Below are 10,743 nucleotides of genomic sequence, written 5' to 3' on the forward strand. Positions count from 1 at the left end.
TTGTATCTTAAGACTTTAAAGACTGAGGTCAGTTTTGGACCCTGGCCTCTTGTCTTACTCTGGCTTATATGCAGGAAATGACAACGACTTTAGAAGGTTTTGAAACATTAATTCAAGCCATGAGGACCTGTAGAGGACAGGTTGAAAGAGGGATAGAGGGAGAGGAGAGAGAGCACACACATCAGGTGAAGGTGTTAGAAGTGGAGTTCTAGGAGCCACGGCCTGGCTGCTATAGACGTCCCTTAATGTCTTTGGCTAAAGCACTAGCTTTCCATTACTGTGACAAAGCACTCACCTGGAGGTAGGACAGGTAGATTCTGACTCACAGACACAGAGGCTTTGTCACTCAGGTCACGTGGTGAGGCCAAGCATTCTGGTGAGGAGCGTACCAAGAAGTAAAGCTTCTCTCCTGACTCAGCCTGGAAACAAAGAGGGGCAGGAAGGGACTCGGGGCTGATGTTCCCTCAGGAATGCATGCCCACTTAGTTAATTTTCTCCCACTTCTTAAAATTCTACTATCTCCCCAAAGCAGGTTCATGACCACATGGGCTTTTGGAGTCAGGACACTCAAGTAATGACAGATTGAATCCCATCTAATTCAAGGCATGAAATCTCTCTCTCTCTCTCTCTCTCTCTCTCTCTCTCTCTCTCTCTCTCTCTCTAATTGTAGATTTGAATTTAACAGTACATAGTATATATTTTCCAGTGGCTTCTTCAAAGAATGTTCATTTATTTCTCTGGGAGAATAAAAGATAACAGTCATAAATGGTGCAATGGGTTCAAGAATTCATTTATGCTTCAGAATTTTTTTTATAGCTTTGTGGCGGCACCCAGAGTAGGGAGAACAGTTATGTGACTTTTGGTCTCATGGTGGTTTCTGCATCTACAAATTTCACTCAGGCTAAAAAAAAATACAAAAACAGAGGGATTGTGCAAAGGCTTCTCCATGGAAGTCCTACCCTGGTTTGCAGTATTATTTCGGAAGACGTTGCAATTCAAATTGTTATACAAATGAGAATTTCAGTTTCTGTGTCACAAAGCTGCATCTTGTGACCAAATGAGAATCATGGGATTTCACTCATTTATCTGGCCATGCTGTCACCCATAAACAAGAACATAGATTTATTTGTGTAAGAGAAAGGAGGAAAGGATATTAACTACGCCAATGGCAGCATGTGACACCCTTGTAATGACATTTCATAAATCTGATTATTGAAGCTCATGAAAACTTGCAACCATGAAAGAATGTAAGTATCTGATGATCGTGTATGCATGTGTACATACAATCTCAGAGTGGTTGTGTTGAGATACTTTTGAGAAGGGGGAAACAAAGTCCGCTGAACTTCATTTTAATCTTAACACTTCAATCCTTACCAAAGAAGCAGAAATTGTTACCTTCATATCTTAACATATTTTTTTTAAATATTGATTTATTTATATCCTATGAATGTGTTTTGCCTTCATGTGTGTCTGTGCACCACATGGCATGCAGTACCTGCGGAAGCCAGCTCACTGGATCCTTTGGCACCGGAGTTGCAAATGATTGTGAGCTGCCATGTGAGTGTTAAGACTCAAACCCAGGTCCTCTGGAAGAGTAGCCAGGTGGGCTACTTATTTTTGGACCTGGCATACTCTTTCAGTCCATGGAATGGGTTATTATTTATTTACAATTTTTTAAATAATAATGTTAACAAAATTTTAGAAAAAGATCAGATGAAAACAAAATGTTCTTGACTGAGCCAAAGGTTTGAGAGCAAAGTAAGAGCTGAAACTTACAAAGCACTGCAAAGCAATTGACCTAGTCCTCCTGTAAACATTTGGTTGAAGGTCCTAGCATCTCAGACCTCAGTGTCAAATATATTATATTCCCACAGTATGTACTGCTGACACCGCCGATCTTTGTGGTTTCCTAAAAACAAAGTAGAATCACTCCTTCATGCACATCGTAAGGATGGTTTCTATTTACCTTAGAGGGACACGTTTTTCCTTGAGTGCTTACTGTAGACTTAGCAGTAGCATCCACAACTGTGTGGCAAGTTATAATGTATCAAGTAACTCATTCCACAAGTGCACTGTGTTTCTTATGTGGACACATAAGAATTAATTGTATTACTGCATAATAATTTTTTTTGTATCCATATGTGAATACATAAAAATTCTGTGACCGGGATACAATTGTATGTGAAATAAATGGAGAGTGGAAGCTCTAAAGCCCAAGTTCTCTGTGGGACAGAGATAAGTCAACTCAAGATTACAATGCCCTGTGATAAATGATAGGAATGAACACATGGCAAGGTCAACAGCAGATTGGATGGATTTGCCTTGAGCCCAGCCGGAACACTCAACCCTGCCAGCTCCCCTTAGAAGAAGGGAGAGTTAATTGGAATGATGCTTTAAAGTACAAAGGAAATTGAAAAATAATTTCTTTCACTTAAATGCGTTTGATACAACATATCAAAAAGTATATATTTAGGGTTGTATACTTTCTTGGCTGAGATGTTTTGAAGCTATAAAGGTGTAAGTTATAATAATTTGCCTTCTAGTTACTCATAAAAATCTTAGCTTTCCTATCAAGTTTTGCCCCAAGAAAAACAACTTTTTAGTGAAGGAAAAAAATGTATCCCATGCATGCTGCTATTTGTTGCCTGAGGGTTGCTTCAATTTTGTCTTGTCTTACAAAAATAAATGAGATTTCAAAAGTATTCATCAGGGAGATGGTGGAATAATGATTCGAGAATTGGCAGGGTAGTTTTCGAGGTAGAAGTATGAAACTTGGAAGAGACACAGAATTCTACACTTTTCAGACTGGGAGAATTCTTAACCTTCCTGACTGACATGCTGGAACAAAAAGTTAGCTTGGAGCAGAATCCAGCATTCTGTGTTTCTCATATTCTGTTTTCAACTTGTTGGGGAGGGGGAGGGTTATGTAAACCTGAATAATACTGAATGGGTTCATCTCATATGTATTTGAATGAGTTGCTTCAAACACCATTGTTCTAGTTAGGTTTCTATTGCTGTGATAAACATAACTTTTTTTGCGGGGGGAAGAGAGGATTTATTTCATCTTATCCTTCCAGTTAACAAATTCATCCCTGAGGGAAGTCATGACAGGACCAGATGCAGAGAAGATAGGGGGACACTGCTCACTGGCTTGTTCATCACTGTGGGAAGTCAGGGCAGGAACTGAAGCAGAGACCACAGGGGGACACTGCTCACTGGCTTGCTTTTATGTTGGCTCAGCCTGCTTTCTTTTAATATCCAGGACTGCCAGCCCAAAGGTGGCACTTCCTGCCATGGCCTGAGCCTTCCCACATTGGTTTAGTTTAATTAAGAAAATGTTCCACAAGCTTGACTCCAGGAAATCTGATGGATGCATTTTCTCAACTGGAGTTCCTCTTCCGAACGTGTCAAGTTTGTCAAAAACTAACCAGGACAACTGTGCTGGCTAGTCATATGTCAGCTTGACACAAGCTAGAATTTTCTGAAAGAAGAGAGCCTCAATTGAGAAAATGCCTCCATAAGATCCACCTGTAGGGCATTTTCTTAATTAGTGAATGATGGAGGAGAGCCCAGCCAATTGTAGGTGGTGCCATCCCTTGGGGTGGTGCTCCTGGGTTTGAAGGAGCAAAACAAACTCCATTTTGAGAAAGAACTCCATTTTAGACAGGACCTAACTAAAGGGGGTGGTGGTGGTGGTGAATGCAGCCAAACAAAGTCATAAACATTCCCAAGAAACCATGCCTTCCCTTATCAAAGTGACCCACTAGGGTGTTCAAACAATATCTGCTTGCTTTAAATGCCCTTGTAGGTATTTGATCAACCACTATTTTAAAATTCCTGTCTGCGGACAGTCACTGTTTCAAAATTCCCCTTTACTCCAACCAATGAATTCAAAAGTTGTATACTTTTACCCAATCCCCAAACACCAAGGCTTGTACTACCCTGCTTTGCAGTTTTTCCCTTTAAATTTCCCTAACCCTGAAGCCTTGGGGCTGTTCCCACCCCCCCACTATGTCGGAGTGATGGATTACTAGTTAACCTGTAATCAACAAATCCCAGTGTGTTTGCATCAGATACTGGCTCTATGGTGGTCTTGTTTGTGGGTCCTGTGGCACTGGCTTAACAGGCTCCACAAGAAAGTAGGCTGAGCAAGTCATGGGGAGTAAAACAGTAAGCAGCACCCCTCCTTGGCCTCTACATCAGCTCCTGCCGGATGGTGCCCTGATTGAATTCCTGTCCTGATTTCCTACTATGATCAACGTGAGATGGAAGTATAAGTCAAATAAACCCTTGCTACCCCAACTTTCTTTTCGGTCATGGTGTTTCACTGTAGCAAAAGAAACCCTAACTAAGACAAAAGAAGCCCTAATAGCTATGTTCTATATGAAGAAAGGAAGATAGTGAATAAACTATAAACAGAATTCAAAATTATTATGTGAACTTAGGGTAATTATTTCAGTTCTGATTTTAGTATCTGAAATGTTGAAAAATATATTATCAAAAAAACTCATTTAAGTGTATATTTATTAACCATTATGAGCCATGTAGCATTGATATATTTGATACAATGTGTCATATAAAAGGCTGTGTAAAACATGAAATCTCAGGAAGCACACTGAACTTTCTATCTTAAGTACAATCACTATGACAACCATATCTTTTGCATTTTCTAATTTTTTGAATTTTAACTTGCAACTTAAATGTAACATTACCATAGGTTTTGATTTTGTGTATGTGTGTATGTGCAATTTAAAAAGTCACACAATAGTCCCATTGAATCCTTATTTAACAAAGTGTGCCTCTTGAACACATCACATGTTTCATATCAAAACCAAAGTGGTACCTTTTAAGGTAGGTAGAAACAAAGGGAAAAGAAAGAATATAGAGAAGTCCTACATGAGGGTTTGCAAATTATTTACATAAAGCATAATTGATAAACAGTGAATATAGTTTTCTTATTACTGACTTCCTTCTCTGGAGTGATTTACTGGTTTTAGAAAATAGTAAAAGGAAAGGGATACATGATTTGATTTTAAGGATGTGAAACCAAGGAAATTTTATTTATTGATTGTTTAGAAAACATGATCAGAGGTCAGAATTTTTATGATGCCAAGGGATCACATGGTTGATTTTATCCTACATTTTGCATCAGGAGTTATTGCCAGTTGCTCTATGATTTTGGGGATATATATGTGTGTGTGTGTATATATATATATACACACACACACACACACACACACACATATATATATATAAATATATGCTGTCTTTTAATTTTCTGGAAAATATTTAAATTTATTATCAAAAATTCACCTACCCTATAGCACAAAACTTTAAGGATTGTTTAACCCTATTCCATGCTGTTTTTGGCTCTTTACAGAGCTTATAACCATCAGCACTATAAAATTCTAGAACATTCTTAACATGCCAGAAGAAATTATGTATTTGGTAGCAATTACTCCCCATCACCTCTTCCTCCCACAGATTCAGATAATTATTAATGTCTTTTCTGTCATGGATTTTCCTATTCTGGAGTTTTGTTTAATCAGAATCATGTCTTTGTGACTTATTTTTATTCATTTTGTCAGTGCTGATGCTGAAAACCGGGGTCTTGAGCATACTAGACGAGTCCTGGACTGCTGAGTTACAGTCCCAGCCTCCACCTGGCTTCTTTCAGTTTGTTCTCATGATTCATAAACACTAAGCATGTGTCAGTTCTTCTTGATATTCCAATGTTATGCTTGGACTAATCAAATGACATTCTAATGACTGCCTAGACTATGTGTGGTTTGTTAGCAGTAACTGATAGGATTTGGAGCTCCTATGAATATTTGTAAACAGTTGGTTTTTGTTTGAGACAGAGTCCCACTGTGTAGCCCTGGCTAGCCTGGAACTCATCTTGTAGACCAGAATGGCTTTGAACTCACAGAGGTCTGCCTGCCTTCACATCTCCAGTGCTGAGATTAAAGGTGTGTCACATGCACATAATCTTTATTGTTTCCCTTTTAGAAACAGAATCCCACTATGTGGCCCTGGCTGTCCTGAATTATGCTATGCAGACCAGGCTAGCCTTGAACTTGCTGTGATCCTCCTGCCTCTGCAGACTGGGTGCTGGGATAAGAAGGTGAGACTGACTACATGCAGGTTTTTATGTGAACATGTGTTTTCATTTCTTTGGGGATACACCTGGGAGTGGATCACACTTTTTGCTCTCTTTGAATGGGCCTAAATATCACCAAAACTTACAGACTGTCCCTGGTAAGATGGCAAATTAGAAGTTTCCTCTATACAACTTGAAGAACAAGACAATTTAGAATTACAAAGGAGAACCCATAATCCAGGGAGAGGAGAGAGAAGAAGAGCATTTGGAAACAAGAAAGAGGTGTCAGGACAGCAAAAAGTCACAAGGAAGCAGAAAGGTCATGCAGGCACAAGCAGGGAAATGCCTTGCTCAAACCTCAGCTCCCAAAGAATAACCACAGGGTGACTGTGGAAAGTTCAGGAGTCCTGTGGAAAGCTATCTTGGTAGCTTATACCTAAAGGGTAAGGTACAAATGCAGTGCCAGTGTGGGCTACACCGAGAAATCCTATCTCAACAAACAAAACAGCAGGAAAATCATTATGCTAAACCATATTATTAGTGTTGGACCCTGACATCCAACTACCAGAAGGAGTCACCCCAAGAGACCATCTCTCACACCAGTTGATGTAAAAGCATGAAGATTTTGTTAATTCTGTCATGACAGGGACTTTCAGCATCCCAGAAGCCAGAAAGACACTGAATGGCTGGTAGGCTACTTTTAAAGCAAACAGCCACAGAAACAAGGGGAGATTCTGGGGGTTGTTCTTCAACTATTATGATTGGCTTATTTAAAGGGCTATTACTAATAATTGGCTGGAGAGTGGTTGCCAGATCAAGTGAGGTAAGAGGGAACATCTGAGGGTTACTTTGCCCTTTTCCCAGGGACTGAGTCAAAACATATGTGGACATCTGTGGGTTATCTTGTCCCAACATTTCAGTACGTGCATGTATAGTTGTTAGGTCCTTGGTTTCCAGGGGAAGCGGGGTCACTACTGCTGAGAAATGGCCTTAGAGTTGTCAGAAATGGCTTTAGAGTTATCCTAGAGTTTTACAATTAGGATAAAAGATAAAGCTGTACAAGGGGAAAAGTGTTTGTGATGGTCTAGACTGCCTGGAGAAGGGTATCATCTAGTACAGAGCTTGTGTGGACACCAAACAACTAACACCATGCTTAATGCTAAAACCAAAATACTTCCTTCCTCCCTAGAAACAAGAACATCAAGATGGCCATTTCTATATTTTATTACAATATTCTTGAGAATTATGCATGTGAATACATCATATCTATCCTCCTCTCTCTCCACTTTAGCTCTGCTTGTGTCCTCCCTACATGCGTGCGTGCGTGTGTGTGTGTGTGTGTGTGTGTGGTGTGTGATTCCTGTTATTTCCTAGCAGGCTTTTTTGCAGAAACTGAAATTTTTACAAAAACTGTACCTATATAATATTTAAGGTTATAAGCCGGGCGGTGGTGGCGCACGCCTTTAATCCCAGCACTCAGGAGGCAGAGGCAGGCAGATCTCTGTGAGTTCGAGGCCAGCCTGGTCTACAAGAGCTAGCTCCAGGACAGGCTCTAAAAATAAAGCTGCAGAGAAACCCTGTCTCGAAAAACCAAAAAAAAGAAAAAAAGAAAAAATATTTAAGGTTATATATATGTATATGCATATACATTGAATTCAGTTGTGACTTTGTATACTGGTTTTCAGTCTGCTGCTGCTGCTGCTGAAAAAAAAAAACTTCTTTACTGATACTTACCTGTGTGTATAAGAGCCTTAATGTGCAGTTAGAAACTATACTCATTTAGGGATGTGGCAGTTACATGTGTGTCCTCCAGGGTATAAAGTTTATAAGCGTCACTCCCCTGGTTTACAGTACCAGGCATGAGTCATGACTTCTCTCCTACTGAGGCAGCTTGAATTCCGACTGGGCAGCTGTTGGTTATCCCCACTTCAATAGTGCCACTGCTGCATCACTGAGGATATCTTTTCTTGTTGCTCATGGTTGGGATGCATGGGCTCTGCAGTTGGGTATGACCACTGATTGCTTTTCTCCCTTGGTATCGTGCATAGCACTTTCTGGTCCTCCAGGGAGGGGGCTTCCAGGTCAGTTCCAGTTGGATTAATTCAAGTCTCTGTCTAAAATAAGTGGTGCATTCAGCAATAGGGTCTTGCCTTCAAGTTCTGGGAGGACACCAAAAACAAAATTAATAGCCAATATAATTTCTGGAGACCAAGATGTCAAAAGGAGCTTTTCCATGCCTGGCACTGGGGTTTTGTTAGAGAGTTTATTATTTATTCGTTTGTCTGTGTGGTTCATGCATATGTAGATTGTACGAGAGTATCAGATCACTTGTAACCAGGTTACAGGCTGCTCTGAGTCACCGGACATGGGTGCTGAAAATTGGAGTCATATCTCCTAAAAGAGCAGCACGTCTCTTCACCACTGATCCATCTCTCCAGTCCCCATTTTTCCATTTTAATTGCTGTATTGGGGGTCGGGCGGTGGTGGTGCATGCCTTTAATCCCAGCACTTGGGAGGCAGAGGCAGGCGGATCTCTGTGAGTTCCAGGCCAGCCTCGTCTACAAGAGCTAGTTCTAGGACAGCTAGGGCAGTTTCACAGAGAAACCCTGTGGTAAAAAAAAATGCTGTAGTGGAGGCTCTGGAAGACCAAACATACAAGGAGTAGGAAGAAGACTCCAGGGTTACATGTGGTGGTGCATGCCTGTAACCCTAGAAGTTCGGAGACAGATGCAGAAGGAACAGGAGTTCAAAGATGGTTTTTCTTTTCTTCCCAGCTTCTACTTTTACTAAAAAGTATGTTGTCAAATAATAGTCTCTTATTTTTATTTATTTATTTATAAAAATGTATTTATTTTTTAATGTGTGTGTGTGTGTGTGTGTGTGTGTTTGGGTGCCTGTGGAGGCCAGAAGATGGCTTTGGATTCCCTAGAGCTGAAGTTACAGGCAGTTGTGATGTGCTTGGGGTTGATTCTGGGTCCCAGATTCAGGTCCTCTGCGAGAGCACTGTATGCTCTTAACTGCTAAACCATTTCTGCAGTCCCGAGTTTTCCACTTTGTATGGCTATTGTAATTATTCTCTTTGCATGTGATACTTTTGGGGCTTTGTTTTAATTTCATGCTGTTTTTCTCTATTAACATATCAAGACCTAAAAGGATTATTCAAAAGGTGACTATTAGGAATTTATAGGTAAGAGGAGGTGTGGTTTATTGGGTACAATCAAGGTGAAGAGTTGATAGAAGGGATTGATTCAGAGCAAGGCACAAACAGGGAGTCATGGGGGCTGACAGTCTGTTGGAGAAGTGTGACTTCCAAGTGATGGGCTTTCTGCAGCCACATAGACACAATCTGAAACATGATGTGGGTGATATGGTCTGCTGGGTGAGGTTAGGAGGGCCAGAGGGCTGGTTGCGTAAGATTCTCAACAGCAGTTATCAGGGAGGTCAGAAGGTAATTTGACAAGGAGACTCAGAATTACAGATTTGTACAGATAACAGTATAAACATGTTTACAGATAGTTTCCATACAAATAGGTAAAGGTATAAACGTATGTATAGAGCATATCCGTATATATTGAGGGAAGATTGTTACATAGATGTTTTCATATAGCTAGCGATGTAATATATAGACTTTGTCTCAGGGCTGTTTATTGACATATGCATACAATCTTTTTCTTTGTTTCCTGGCATACAGATCCAAAAATCTTGGAATGTAGATAAGTTGTTTTTCAAATGCTAAAGATCTGCTGAAGAATGGCAGATCCTAGGTTGTTTCCCATCTTTTGGGAGAGAAGGCTAAGTTGGTCCTCACTAGCCAGTGATGCAGTACTTCTTTCCTATGTGATTGAGCTTCCTTAAAACCCCCAAAGACAGATTTTTTTGAGAGCTTCCAAATCACTGACCCAGAAGTCTCTGCCCTGGGCGTTTGTGATGTCCTTTCTAACAAACTGGCAAATGTAAGTAAAATGTTTCCCTGAGCTGCTTCAGCAAGTTATTCAAAGCCAAGGACACAGCTGTGAGAATTCTGATTTACAGCCTCAGTAGGAGGTGTGTATTAATTAAAGTTAGCTAACCGGAGGGGCATGGAATCTGGTGAATATGATGTCACTTCCAGAAGCTCCTCCTAGCACCAAGTGGACCTAGAGAACACACTGTTTTGTTGGTGCAGAAAAGGGTGGTTTGCATGTCTGCTGTCAGTGAGAAATCTCCACCCACATTTTGGGGGAACAGAAATCATAGAAATTTTTTTTTCTGATTATCTTATTGCCAGAGTTGAATAAGAAAAGGTCATTTTCCCCTTCATTGCTATTATATAGGCGATACCTGCATCCACATAGAGTTTTAGATAGCTATGCAAACAAGATCTCCATCTGCTATGTCATTTTTCTGTCTATATGTAAGATCGAGATATTTTTCAGTTTACAGAAACTAGCCCCAAATTAATGTATGCAGTGTGTCTTCTCTTGAAGCAATTATGTTTTGTTTTTGCACTTATATTATTAAAAACTATTTTATTGAGTATTTAGATTTAAGTATTAAGTATTTAGTTTTAATTCTATGTGTAGGTGTTTTGCTGCATGTATGAATGTGCGGCTCATGTTCACAGTACCCGTGGAGGTCAGAAGAGGGCATCAGATCCTCTGAGA

This window comes from Arvicola amphibius, chromosome 1 (genome assembly GCF_903992535.2).
Source record: "Arvicola amphibius chromosome 1, mArvAmp1.2, whole genome shotgun sequence".
Lineage (NCBI taxonomy): Eukaryota > Metazoa > Chordata > Mammalia > Rodentia > Cricetidae > Arvicola > Arvicola amphibius.